The following is a 14,044-nucleotide window of genomic DNA, read 5'->3' as shown; positions in this document are numbered from 1 at the left end:
TATCCCTAGATTCAGTGTTGTTTTTTTAAATAATGAAAGGGTATTGGGTTTTGTCATTTGCCTTTTCTGTATCAATTGAAATGCTTATGTGGATCTTCTTCTATTAATGTAATTGATAGCTTTTCTTAGGATGAACCACCCTTGCATGTCTAGGATAAACCTTACTTATTCATAGTATGTATTCCTATTGGATATAGTTCACTAGTACGTAGTTTAGGATTTTTGCATCAGGGATATTGATCTATAATTTTATTTTCTTGTGTGTTTTTCTGACTTTGATACCAGGGCAATATTGGCTTCAAAGAATGAGTTAAGAATTCTTCAATTTTCTGCTGTTTTTTGGAAGAGTTTGAAAAGGATTAATGTCAATTTGTCTTTTAATGTTTGGTAGAATTCTCCAGTGAAGTCATCTGGATCAGTAATTATCTTTGTAGAGAGGTTTTAGACTGCTTGCTGTAGGTCTATTGTGATTGTCTATTTCCTCTTGAATCAACTTAGGTATTTTGTGTGTTTCTAAGACTATGTCAATTTCATCTAGATTATCCAATTTGGTGACATACAGTTGTACATAGTAATCTCTTATAATTCCTTCCCCTTATTCTTGTAGTGATGCCCTCACATTAATATCTGATTTTAATTTTGTCTACTTTCTTTTTGTCTTTGTTAGTGTCCCTAAAGCTTTGTCAATTGTATTGATTTTTCAAAAAGCCAATTTTTAATTTTATTGATTATCTCTATTGTTTTTCTCCTCTGTATTCATTTATCTCTACTGTAATCTTCACATTTCTTTCTTCTGGTAGCATTGGGCATACTCTGCTCCTCTTTTACTAGTTCTTCATGATGTTAAGTTAGGTTATTGATTTGAGATCTTTCTTCTTTTTTAATGTAGGTATTTACAGCTATAAATTTCCCCTCTGAGCACTGCCTTCGCTGCATCCCCTAAGTTTTGGTATGTTGTTCTTTAATTTTTATTCAGCTCTATGTTCTTTATAATTTGTGACTCCTTCTTTGACTCAGTGATTGTTTAATAGTGTATTGCTTAATTTATACATATTTGTGAATGTTATAACTTTCTTCTGTTAATAAGTTCTAGTTTTATTCCATTGTGGTCACAGAAGATATACATTATTTCAATATTTTTAATTATTGAGACTTGCTTTGGGACCTAACATTATCTCGTCTAGATAACAAGTGCTGGGAAAGAGTGTATATTTTGTTGTTGTAGGATGGATTGATTTATATATGTTTGTTAGGGATAAGATGTTCATAGTATTATTTCAGTTCTGTGTGTAGACATTCTATCCATTCTTGAAAGTGGTAAATTGAAATATTCAACTATGTATTAGGCCAGGTTGACTAGAGAAACAAATTCAGTGACACTCAGATATGTGTAAGAAAGAGCTTTATATCAAGGACTAATTATGTACCAGGAAAACATCCCAGCCCAGTCTACCTCAAGTTCATAAGTACAAAACTTGTCAGTCCATACGTCCCTCCGGAGATGCACACAGCCACATGCAATGATACAGAATGCAGGAAGCACACAGGCCATGTTGGCAGCAACACAGGGCTGGGTGTTGGTCTCAATGTGACTGGTCAACAGGAAGGTGAAGGCAGAGGTGGAGAGGGCAGAGATTCTCAGGATTCTCCTTATGAGAAGGCTATGACCTCATTGACTGGCTAGACTCTACCCCTACACTTTTATATCTTCTAGTTGACGTGAAATTATGTAACTACCACAAACTACTTTATTTATGACTTTACTTCTATTAATATTTGCTTCATTTAATTTGGGATCCTGTTGTTAGCTGCCAATAGTTTTATAATTGTCATATCTTCTTGGAGAATTGATTCCTTTTCAGTAACTGTTCATTTCATTTCTGAAGAATGCTTCAACTGCAATTTTGATTTCTGTTTAACAACTTTTATACATACTGTTCAGTGAGATTGTTTGCATTTTGTACCTTGTATCAGCAGTCTAATTTTGATCCCATTCTGGTTATTCTTTTTCTATTAATCTAGCTTCCCTGCTCCTCCCTTACCTTTTCACCTTATTTTAGGGTAAATATTGAGCACTTGGTCTCATACAGATGATTATTTAAAGGAGCTCGGTGTTAACGGATGCTATTATTTAATTTATGGATCAATCTGATATTTGGATTAAAGGTGATCTCCAAGAGTGGCTTCAGTTCAAAATTTAAAGTATAGCTCAAAGTGATAGTCTTAGGAATTTTTCTAGTTTCTTCCATTTAGTAAGGCTAAGCATTAAAAAAAAATAAATTTGGGTTTTGTTCTAAAATTATCTTCTATCATTTCCAGAACTACATATTGTGCTCTAATCAGTATGGTCAGTTGTGGTAGCCAGACCATCTAGGTCTTCTGGTCTCAGGACAGATGAGGCTATGGTTTTTATGGGCTATTAATCTTATATACTAATTTTGTTTTTTGAGTCTTTGGTTTTCTACTTTCTCTTTTGTTACAGAGAAGTACAGACTGATAATTGTATATTAGATGGTTACTTGCAAGCTTTTAGGACCCTAGACACTACTTATCAAACTTGAATATATTATATTTATGAACTATGTTACACTAATTTCCTAATCTGTCACCTGAGATTGGTACTAAACCTTCAAACCTGATAAACCAACCCCACAAAGTATTTGGTTATATTTAGGAAGTCTCTCTAATTGCACACCCTATGTGTTTTATTACACTGAATTGATCCTTTCTGATATTAGTATAACCTCCTCAGCTCTCTTTTGGTTACTACTTATATAGCTTTCAGTTTATTCATGCCTTTGAATTTAAATTTAAATCAATACCACGAAGTTAAATTGCATTTATTATCTATTCTACTAATCTATCTTTTAAAAGGTAATTTAATTTATATACACTTTATATTGGTTTTACTGCCATTTGAACATAATATGACAAGGTGTAAATTTGTTGATATTCTGAATTATAGGTGAATGTATTCATGGGATTGTGTAAGGTATGGCAAGAAATATATAATATATTAAGGGTTCATGGGGTTGGTAGGAACGGGGAGGTAGGGGATAAAGGAGAGCTGATATCAAGGAGTTCAAGAAGAAGGAAAATATATTGAAAATGATGATGGGAGCAATTGTCCAATTATGCTTGATCTAATGGAACTATAAATTGTAATACTATCTGTAAGGGCTTCTAATGTTTAAAAAGAAGCAAAGCAGCATCACTGCCATCAAGTCAATGCCAACTCATAGCAACCTTATAAGATAGAGTAGAACTCCCCCTGTGAGTTTTCAAGACTATAACTCTGTTTTTTTTTTCTTTTCTTTTCTATATAACAAGCCTTTTTTAAAAATTTTATTGATTTTTTTTATTGTGGGATCTTACAGATATATAACAATCCATAAATCAAGTAAATCAAGCAAACTTGTACAGATGCTGCCATCACCATTTTCAAAACATTTTCTTTCAACTTGCACCCTTTGATATCAGCTCCTCTTTATTCCTCCCCCACCACCCTTGTGAACCCTTAATAAATTATACATACATATATATTTCATATATTACACCATCTAATGTATCCCTCCACCCATAGTTCTGTTATTCGTCTTCCTCGAGGGGGATTATGCATTCTGTAACTCATTATGGGAGTAAACAGCCCTGTCTTTTTTCCCACAGAGCAGCTACTGATTTTGAACTTCTGACTTTGCAGTTAGCAGCCCAACATATAACCACTATCCCACCAGGGCTCCTAATTCTCTGATAGGTTCAAGAAAATCATTATTTTTCAGGTTTGTTCATTATTTCTCATGATATGTTTGCCAGTGTTAAGTTTTGAGAATTTTTCATTGTCAGTTTTCTTAGAGATTTTTTTTCAATTTTGTTGAACTTTAAAAGAAATTACAATTTGTTTTATTATTTTTTCAATTGATTTTCTGATCTTAATTCCATCGATTTCTCTTTATTATTTCCTTTAAACTCCTTGCTTTGTATGTACTTTACTGTTTTCTAGGTATTTGAAGTAACGTAGATTATTGATTTGAAATATTTCCTATATTCTAGTTATATTAGAGCTTAAATTCTAAGCACCCTATTTTTAGAGGGTCATGGATACTGAAAACCCAAAACCCATTTACAGAGACCCCCCTGTGGATTAAGCCTCCATTAAATTCCTCCTGATTTTAACAACAACAACAAAAGATGTAGATAATCCTGCCCTTAAGCAAATACATTGGAAGTTAGATTACCTGTACCCCTCTTGAGGCAGCCCAGAGGGGGCAGTCTCTTAGGGGCTTGCCTTGATGTGTCCTTGATGAACAGTACTGGAGATCACATCATGCCCCGATTGCCTTGGTCAGAAGACCCTGGACCAATCTTGTAAGCTCTTTTATCTAACATAATTTATGTGTCCCAATCATGACCCTGTTCCCATTTCTGTGGTCCCACCTGTAACAGTGATGTATTGATCTGCCACCAATCATGATTTTGTGACAGTTTCCTTTATTCTATGCCTTATTTAACTAGTGCCCTGGCTGTGAATCCTCAGATGCCATCATAACCTCCTGCTAAAGACCTCCCTTATCTGGATGATGTGTCTGTGTCTTTCTCCCTTTTGAAAATAAATGTTCTCTTTAAATTATATTTGAGATTAGGCTCTCTTTTATACCCTAAAACACAATGTAATTTCTTGGTGCCATAAATTCTTCTCTTGGAACTACTTTAGCTGTTTCACAAATTTTGATTATTGGGGGGTTATATTTTGATACATTGCTTGCATTTAGTTCAATGTTTATTCTTTTTGTTTTTGAGGCTCCTTTTTATACACATACATTATTTTAAAACATATTTCCTTCTCTTCAAATACTTGGAGATTTTTGTGTTATATTTCTTTTATTTCTAATTTGATTCCACTGTGTTCAGATAGCATACTCTTTATTATGTGAGGTATTTTATGGGCCAGAATGTGATCTATCTTGATGTATGTTCTGTGGATACTAAAAAAGAATGCATATTTTCTGTTGTTTGGCAGGATGCTTATGGCTACTTATTAGATCCTATTAGTTGATGCTGTATTTGAGTTTTTCTATATCTCTGCTGTTTTTCATTTGAGTTTTATCAATTGCTGAGCGAAGAATGTTTAAGTCTCCAGTTCTAATTGGGTATTCCTATATTTCTTCTATCAGTTTTATCAGTTTTTGCTTCACCTGCTTTACAGCCTTACTACTTGGCATATATACATTTAGAACTGCTTTGTATTCTTATTGGATTGTCATGGAGATATATGCAGACACAAATGATTGACCACTTTTGCTATCTGTTCTAGATAATAACAAAAATTAATCAGTGGGGATTGCTTTTGTTTGATGGCACTTTTTAGGACTTGAGATTGTTGAAAGTCCTTAATGGACAAAGCAAATACAGCCTTGTTTTCCCCTCTCTGCAAGCCTCTCCTTTTACTGCTTTATCCCAAGTAAAAATTGATGAGCTGAACCATTGTTAACTTTGGATAAGAAAGTATAAACATTGCAAAGCATAGTAAGTATGGCTTACAGTGGTTGAATTAAAAGACTTCTAATGTTGGTTGAGAGGGCTGTTAGAGAATATAAGGCAATTGGGTTGTTTTGAGAAGATATAATGCCAGTCAAATAGCAATTTTCAGGATAAAGTTATAGAAATTTTGTTATTTAAACTTTAATGAAAAATGTTTGTTTATTATAGAAAGTGTGTTTCTGTAAATGAACTAAAAGAATAATAAAATTTTATCGGTGAGTTCTGCTAAATTATTTTAGTTCTAAATTCCCAAAGGGCTTGGGCGGTGTTTTATAAATTTTATATTTCTAGAATGTAGATGCTGATACATAGTGCCTTTTTTATTTTTCTTTTTAAGATAGTTTTATTAGGGGCTCATACAATTTTTATCACAATCCATCCATACATCAATTGTGTAAAGCACATTTGTACATTCATTGTCCTCATCATTCTCAAAACATTTGCTCTCCACTTAAGCACCTGGCATCAGGTACTCATTTTTCCCCTCCCTCCCCGCTCCCCCTTCCCTCATGTACCCTTGATAATTTATAAATTATTATTTTAGCATATCTTTCCCTGTCTGATGTCTCCCTTCACCCACTTTTCTGTTGTTCGTCCTCCAGGGAGGAGGTCACATTTAGATCCTTGTAATCGGGTCCCCTTTTCCAACCTACCCTCCCTCTACATTTCCAGTATCGCCACTCACACCACTGGTCCTGAAGGGATCATCCGTCCTGGATTCCCTGTGTTTCCGGTTCCTATGTGTACCAGTGTCCATCCTCTGGTCTAGGCAGATTTGTAAGGTAGTATTGGTATCATGATAGTGGGGAGGGGAGGAGGAAGCATTTAGGAACTAGAGGAAAGTTGTAGTTTTCATCTTTGCTACATCTTTCTTGCTCATCTCTGCCCTGAGACCCCTCTGCAAGGGAATCTCCTGTGGCCTACAAATGGGCTTTTGATCTCTACTTCGCACTCCCCTGCTCAGTTACTATGGTAAGATTTTTTGTTTTGATGATGCCTGATACCTGATCCCTTCAGCACCTCATGAGCACACAGGCTAGTGTGCTTCGTCCATGTGGGCTTTGTTGCTTCTGAGCTATGTGGCTGCTTGTTTACCTTCAAGCCTTTAAGACCCCAGAGGCTATATCTTTTGATAGCTGGGCACCATCAGATTTCTTAGCCACATTTGCTTATGCACCCATTTGTCTTCTGCAATCGTATCATGGAGGTAAGCACACAATGTTATTATTTTTTGTTCTTTGATGCCTGATAACGAATCCCTTCGGCACCTTGTGATCACATGCTGGTGTGCTTCTTTTATGTGGACTTTGTTGTTTCTGAGCTAGATGGCCACTTGTTTACCTTCAAGCGTTTAAGACTCCAGACATTATCTTTTGATAGCCGAGCACCATCAGCTTTCTTCACATTTGTTTATTCACCTGCTTTGTCTTCAGCAATTTTGTCAGAAAGGTGAGCATCATAGAAGGCCAATTCAATAGAAGAAAGTATTCTTGCATTGAGGGAGTACTTGAGTGGAGGCCCAATGTCCCTCTGCTACCTCAACACTAAACCTATAAATATATGCACATAGGTCTATTTCTCTATCCTTATATATAAATGTATGTGCATATATTCATGTCTTTGGATCACTTGTTGTTACCTTGTCCCTGGGTTTGTTAACACCACTTCCTTTCCACCCACCTACCCCTCTCCCATCTCCCCCTGGAACTGTCGGTCCCATTGTTTGCTCCTCCAGATTGTTAATGCTGCCTATCTTATTCAACAAACCTGCAGAGATAATAACATGCACAAAAATATGACAGAGTAAAACCAAGCAATAATATACAACAAAACAACAACAAAAAACAATGAAAAACAAAACACAAGAAAGAAAAGCTTCTAGTTAGTTCAAGGATTGTTTGTTGTCCTTTAGGAGTGTTTTCCAGTCCAGTCTGCTGGGGCCCCAAAGTCCACCTTCAGCATTCCTTGGGGACCTCACCACTCCATTCCCTTGCTGTTCTGTTGCACCCCCTTAGTGTTTTGCCTCAGTGGGATCAGATCGGGTGCAATTCCCACACTGTGTCTCTGGTGTTGTCCTCTGTAGAACTATGGGTCAGTGAGGGGCATCATGTCTCATAATGGGGCTGGCCATGTGGTCCTATCTGTGGACTGGCTGCTCTAATAGTACCTTTAAAATGTTTATTAAATGAATGATTCGATTTTCTGTACTTGGTTTATTATTTTTAATATACTATTCAATAATATAAATTAAGAATCTATAACCCCTTATGAAATCTTTTGACCATAGATATTTCTGGCTTGCTTCAACCAATTTTATAATAGCCATTTTTAAAATCCATAAAAATTACACAAATTTCGCATATATGAAAAATACCATCCTGAAAAATCAAGAAAAAATTTATGATCTGTGATTCCCAATGATGAAGTAATATATTTCAAAAAAAGTTCTTGAGATTTATAGCCAATAAATTTTGCATGAAGCCATACATCTCAATCATGTACATCTAGAATCAGCAAACTGAGCAGTCATCTAAAAGTGACTTATTGCCTATGTTTGTAAGTGAAGTTTCAATTATTTTTTAAATGCAACCATATTTATTCATATTGTCTCTTGGCTGCTTTTTTGCTACAATATTAAAGCTGACTGATTGCAAAGAGATCATATGGCCTTCAAAGCCTAAAATATATTGATTAGCCCTTTATAAAAACATTCACTTGCTCCCGAATTAGACCCTTGCTATATAATACCAATAATTGTAGGGATTTGATTGTTTTTAGAATTTTATTTATTTAGACTTCTTTCCAAATAATGCCAGGCAAAATTTTTGCTTACTTGTGTCTTATAATTCTAACTTTTAAAGATGGGATATCTTACTAAATTTACTATAGTATAATGTCTATCATTTTAAAACATTTACTTTATTAAACTTTATTTTCCAGATACATCTTATGGTATCATTTCTCAAAGGCATCTCAGATGTACTCACTACTATTGAGTCAATTCTTACTCATCCATACCCTATAGACTTTTACTTCTGTGTTTCCAAAGTTGGAAATCATTATGGAAGTAGAAAGCCTCATCTTCCTCTTGAGGAGCAGCTGGCAGGTTCTAACTCTAACCTTGCTCTTAGTAACCTAGTACGTAAGCACCTATGCCATCGGGGTCCTCCAAGTGGAATCTACAGGCATACTATTGGGGTACATGAATTTTCTTCAATAATTTCTGATAATATTTAAATTTTTACAATAGACAACATTCTGAATCACTTAAATAGTGATTTAAAGCAACAATCCAAGCACATATCTTCAATAGGTGAAGGTAGTTTGTATTTATGGTATTATGATCAAATAATACTATTTTAATTATTATAGATCAACAAATCAATAGCAGATGCACTCAGAATATAAAATATGTATTCTTGCCAAATGATTATGAAATAATGTGATAATGCACTATGCAACAAAGGGTTTAAAGTAGGTGAAAACATTGTGAGAAAAGTACAAAGTAGATGCACATTAAAGTCATAAGAATCTTTGCCATCAGAATCATATTCATATTGTGAGGTTATTTCTGTATATTTCACCTGGCACATATTATTATTTTTGTTCTGTTTGTAGTTATATTTGTATTTAAATTTTAATTTTTGTCCTATTTGTATATAAAATTCATAACTAGGGAATTTATATGTAAGTTAACATTTATAGTTTTAAAAGGAAGTCAGAGGGAAGAATTAGCAAAAAATTTTCAAAGCACATTTATTCAGCTTTAGGAACCTAAGTATTGTGTTTTGATTTTTAATGACCCAATTCTAAACCAATTTCTTGATTATATTAAGAATGAGCCATTAGGATTGCGACAAGGTTTATTAACAACCTATAAGATACAAATGCGATAGCGTTGCTTGCTGAAAGTGAGCAGGACTTGAAGCACTTGCTGATGAAAATCAAGGATTACAGCCTTCAGTATGGGTTACACTCAATGTAAAGAAAACCAAAATCTCACAACTGGATCAAAAGGTACCAGAATGCTAAATGGAGAAGAGATTAAAGTTGTCAAGGATTTTATCTTAACTGAGTCCACAACCAATGCTCATGGAAGCAGGAGTCAAGAGACCAAACAACGCATTGCATTAGGCAGATATTTTACACAAGTTTAGGACTAAATTGTACCTGACCTGAATCATGGTATTTTCCATTGCCTCTCATTATGCAAGTGAAAGTTGGATATTGAATAAGGAAGACCTCAGAATATGGTGCTGGCAAATAATTTTGAAAGTACCATGGACTGCCAAAAGAACCAATAAATCTATCTTAGAAGAAGTACAGCTAGAATGTTCCTTAGAGGCAAGGATAGTGAGACTTCCTACTGCTCACGTGCTTTGGACAAATTTTCAGCAGAGACCAGTTCCTGGAGAAAGACATCAATTTTGCTAAAGTAATGGGGCAGTGAACACAGGAAGGTCTTCCTTAAGATGGATATACACAGTGGCTGCATCGATAGTCTCAAACATAACAATTGTGAAGATGGCAGAGGATCAGGCAGTGTTTCGTTCTGTTGTCCATAGGTAGCTATGAGTTGCAACCAATTCCATGGAACCAAAGAATAATAAGTTTGAGTTGGTTGATTGTATTACTTATTTTGTCTCTACCTTTATTGAGTCTTTGTAGTTGTTCAATCCATCATCAAAATTGCTGTATTTAAGGTTCCTGCTATTAATGTAGAACTATTTTTCTTTTCAATTTTGAGTTGTATGTGTTTTAGGACTTTGTCATTGGATGCCGACATATGTCTTCTTCGTGAACTGACCCCTTAATTATTATATACTGGCCTTCTTTCCGTCTATATTGGATTTTGATTTAATGCCTTATTATGACTATTCCATGCTTTCTTTTCTTTCTATTTGTTGATGATATTTTTAAATCCTTTGTTTTTTAACCTACTCATGCCTTTGTGTCTAAGATGTGTCTTTTGTAGGCAACATATGGGCTTTAAAAGAAAATGAAACTATTCTGCCACTTTATGCCTCAATGTGATAATCAATAGGTATAAATCACTGCTGCCATATAGTTAGGCTTGTGTGTGTGTTTGGTTTCACTGTTCTTTTTCATTTTCTAAGCTGACTTCTTTTCATATACTTCGCTGCTGTTATTTATGTGCTTATTGAGATTTTATCATTTTATTTCTGTGAGTAGATTTATTAATCTTCTTTGTGGTTATCTAAAACTTATTTTTTTTCTTCTGATGTTTAAAACAGTCATTTTTAAAATGTTTTAGTATCACCTGACTTCTCCATATGGAAGTTCTAAAGGACACCATTTATTCATTTTTATTTTGATGTTCTCATCATTTGTAGCTCAACATCTCTTATTCCCTGTTATCAGATGTGAAACTTTATTTTATTTCTGAGGATTTCTTCTGTTCACTTTTCAGAGTTTCACGGTGATTATCTGTATTTATTTTACTTGGTTTCTTGGGTCTTTGCTGTAGTTGGGTGGAGGGAGGAGAGGTTGTATGGTGTCTGACTAAGGTGCCCTCTTGACCCTGGGTATCCTTCATTATCTTTTAAAGCATGAATAAGGAAGCATGATTAGGTCAAATTAGAGTAAAAAATGCTGGGGATATCAGAATCTAGTCAATTTTTAGATTAAATAAGCAGGAGTCTTGGTTGTTCTGGATAGGTTCTCAGAGCTGATCAGGGAGCTGGATCTTTGTTGAGATGAAGGAGGAAGAGAATAGTGGATTACTGACCATTTTAAAATAATTTTTCTTGGCATAGAATTAATATATCATCAATTTTAATATTTTACTCATATTAAGATGAATTGTTCACCCATCACCACAATCAATTTCAGAACATTTTCTTCTCATTCCCATTTTTGTTACCCCTCAAATTTCCCCCTGACCTCCCCTGTTATGTCCCTAGGTAACTATTAATTAAGATATTGTCTTTAGACAGTACTTATCCTATATTTTATATACAGATAATCATACAAAACACAAACAATAAAAATAATAATAAACCAATAATGACAAAATTATGAGAAAGACTGAAATAGAAAAGAAAACAGCAAATATTTAAAACTGAAACAACTTTAAAATGTGTCAAAAGGGGGATAAAAAATCAAGGTGTTACATTTTAACTCAACTACACCTAGTACAATTGACCCTACAGGGCTGTCTATCTGATAGCAAAGCTGTTCACATCCCTTTGCTGTGGTAAGAGAGGATTCACCAGAGATTTAATCATTGCCATACATAGCCTTCTGCAAACCAACTTAAGCTCGGATGCCATTTCTTCCTTCAGATTTGGCTTTTATTATTTATTATCCTTGGATCACACAAGCTGTTGTGCTTTTTCCATGTAAACTTAGTTAATGCTTTATTTATATGCCTGCTTATTTGAAGGCAAGCCTTTAAAACCCTAGCTGCTATTGTTTCTGATAGCTAGGCATCATCTAGTGTCTTCCCATACTTTGATATAGCACCCATACCTTTAGTCATCTCTTCATGAGGGTGAGCATGGATCAGAGCCTTGTCTTAATAAGTAATTGTTCTTAGATTGGGGCTAGAATTAAATGTGAGTCCCAAATCCATTCATATATCTATAGTCTGTATATGTTTCTGGTTCCCTTTAGAGACTTCATTATCATTTTATGATAAATAACATTATAAATCATCCCCTTGCGGCATAAGGTGATTCTATTGATAGTGTAATTAATCTAGCCAATGGTATAGAATTTAAAACACTGTTGAGAAAAGTAAATGATTTATATGTATGTTTTAGACTGAAATGCATGAAATTTTTACTTATACAATTTAAGCACATGAGTGACTGGACACTATTTACACAAACAATGGGATTAGTGATAGGGAAATGCTTTCAATAACACTCATTCATAGAGGCAGAGCCATGCCTGCTGGACTACTTCATGTCCTAAGAAATCAAAGGGTCACTGACCTTTAAATTTGGGGGGTAAAGGGGTTACTTGGATGCCAAACATCCAAATGAAAATTAAATTAATCTATCATCTCATACACACATAGGTACAACCTTTCTGAACTCTGAAATTTATACTTCATGTGTTTCATAATGTGGAAATTATTGAACAATATTATTAATATTACATATATAAAACTTTTGCTTGAGATAATTTAAAAATAGGCATGATATTAGGGAACTGTAAAAACTCAAGCCAAATTCAGAAGATGATATGGAATAAGGGAAGTAATTGCTGATGTTAGGTGGATCTTGGTTGAGTTTAAAGCAGAAAATGCCAGGGAAATGAATTATATGAAGATAAGTGTGGCATCAGGATTTTAGGAGTACATATTAAAAACTACAATATGCAGATGGTACAGCCTTTCTTGCTGGAAATGAAGACAATTTGAAACACTTATAATGAAGAATGATGGCTGTAGGCTTGGGTATGGATTATACTTCAACAGAAAGAAAACAAAATCCTTAGAATTGAACTATTAAGAATCATCGTGATAAATAAATAAAATATTGAAAGTGTCAAGCCACAATATTTTTAATCATCTCATATAAACATGAAAATTGGACAGTCAGACCAGAGAAGGAACAATGCCTTTGAATTATGGTATTGGCAGAGAGTATTAAATATACCATTGACTACCAAAAATCAGATGGATATGCCTTGGAAGAAGTACAACTACAATGTTCCTTAGAGTGAGGTTAGTGATGTGTAATCAGGAAGGACTAAATTTTAGTGAAGGACATCATGCTCGATAAAATAGCACATCAGTGCAAAAGAAGAAAATCTTCGATGAGATGGTTTAACATAGTGACTACAATGGGCTCAAGCATAGCAATGATTGTGAGGATGTCAGAGGAAGGGAAGAGTTCATTCTGTTGACCATAGAGTCTGTGTGAGACCCAGTCAATGGCACTGAACATCAACAAGTTTTATTTAAAGTTAGTAGTGCCTAAATAATGTCAATAGCCAAATATAAATACGATAATTTTGCAACCAAATAGGACTGAATTTGAATCCCAGGTTTGCCACTTATTAGCTGTCCTAAACAAACAAACAAAATTGCAGCCTCAGCTTTGTTTTTGTTAAACATATGTATGTGTCATGCAAGATTATTTTCAAAAATAGAAATAATTTAAATGAAATTGACATCATAGTGCCTGACACATGTGAAGTACTTATTTAATAATCGTTGTTATTGTGACTACTTTTAGTGATTTACTATTTGATTTATACCATCAGAAATATGATTGCAGTCGTGCTTACACCTTGAATTACTAACTGCAAGGTTAGAAGTTTGAAACCACCAGCTACTCCGTGGAAGAAAGACAGAACTTTCTACTCCATAGAGTTAGTATCAGAAACCACAGAGACAGTTCAACCCTATCCTATTGTGTGACTGTGACTAAGCATTGACTCACTGGCAGTGAGTTTGGTTTAGCTTTTGGACTATGATAAAATGCTGCTTGAGTATGTAGTAGATTTTAATATTTATATAATTAACACTTCA

General features: G+C 34.4%; 1 protein-coding gene across 2 annotated transcripts in view; it reads left to right on the top strand.

Annotated features, from left to right (window-relative positions):
• STXBP5L (syntaxin binding protein 5L) overlaps positions 1 to 14,044 on the top strand; it is a 361,575-nt gene that overhangs the window by 96,848 nt on the left and 250,683 nt on the right. The window lies entirely within an intron of this gene.

This window comes from Tenrec ecaudatus, chromosome 8, assembly GCF_050624435.1.
Source record: "Tenrec ecaudatus isolate mTenEca1 chromosome 8, mTenEca1.hap1, whole genome shotgun sequence".
NCBI lineage: Eukaryota > Metazoa > Chordata > Mammalia > Afrosoricida > Tenrecidae > Tenrec > Tenrec ecaudatus.
Note: the sequence above shows the minus strand (reverse complement) of the source record. Positions and strands in the feature narration are given on the sequence as shown.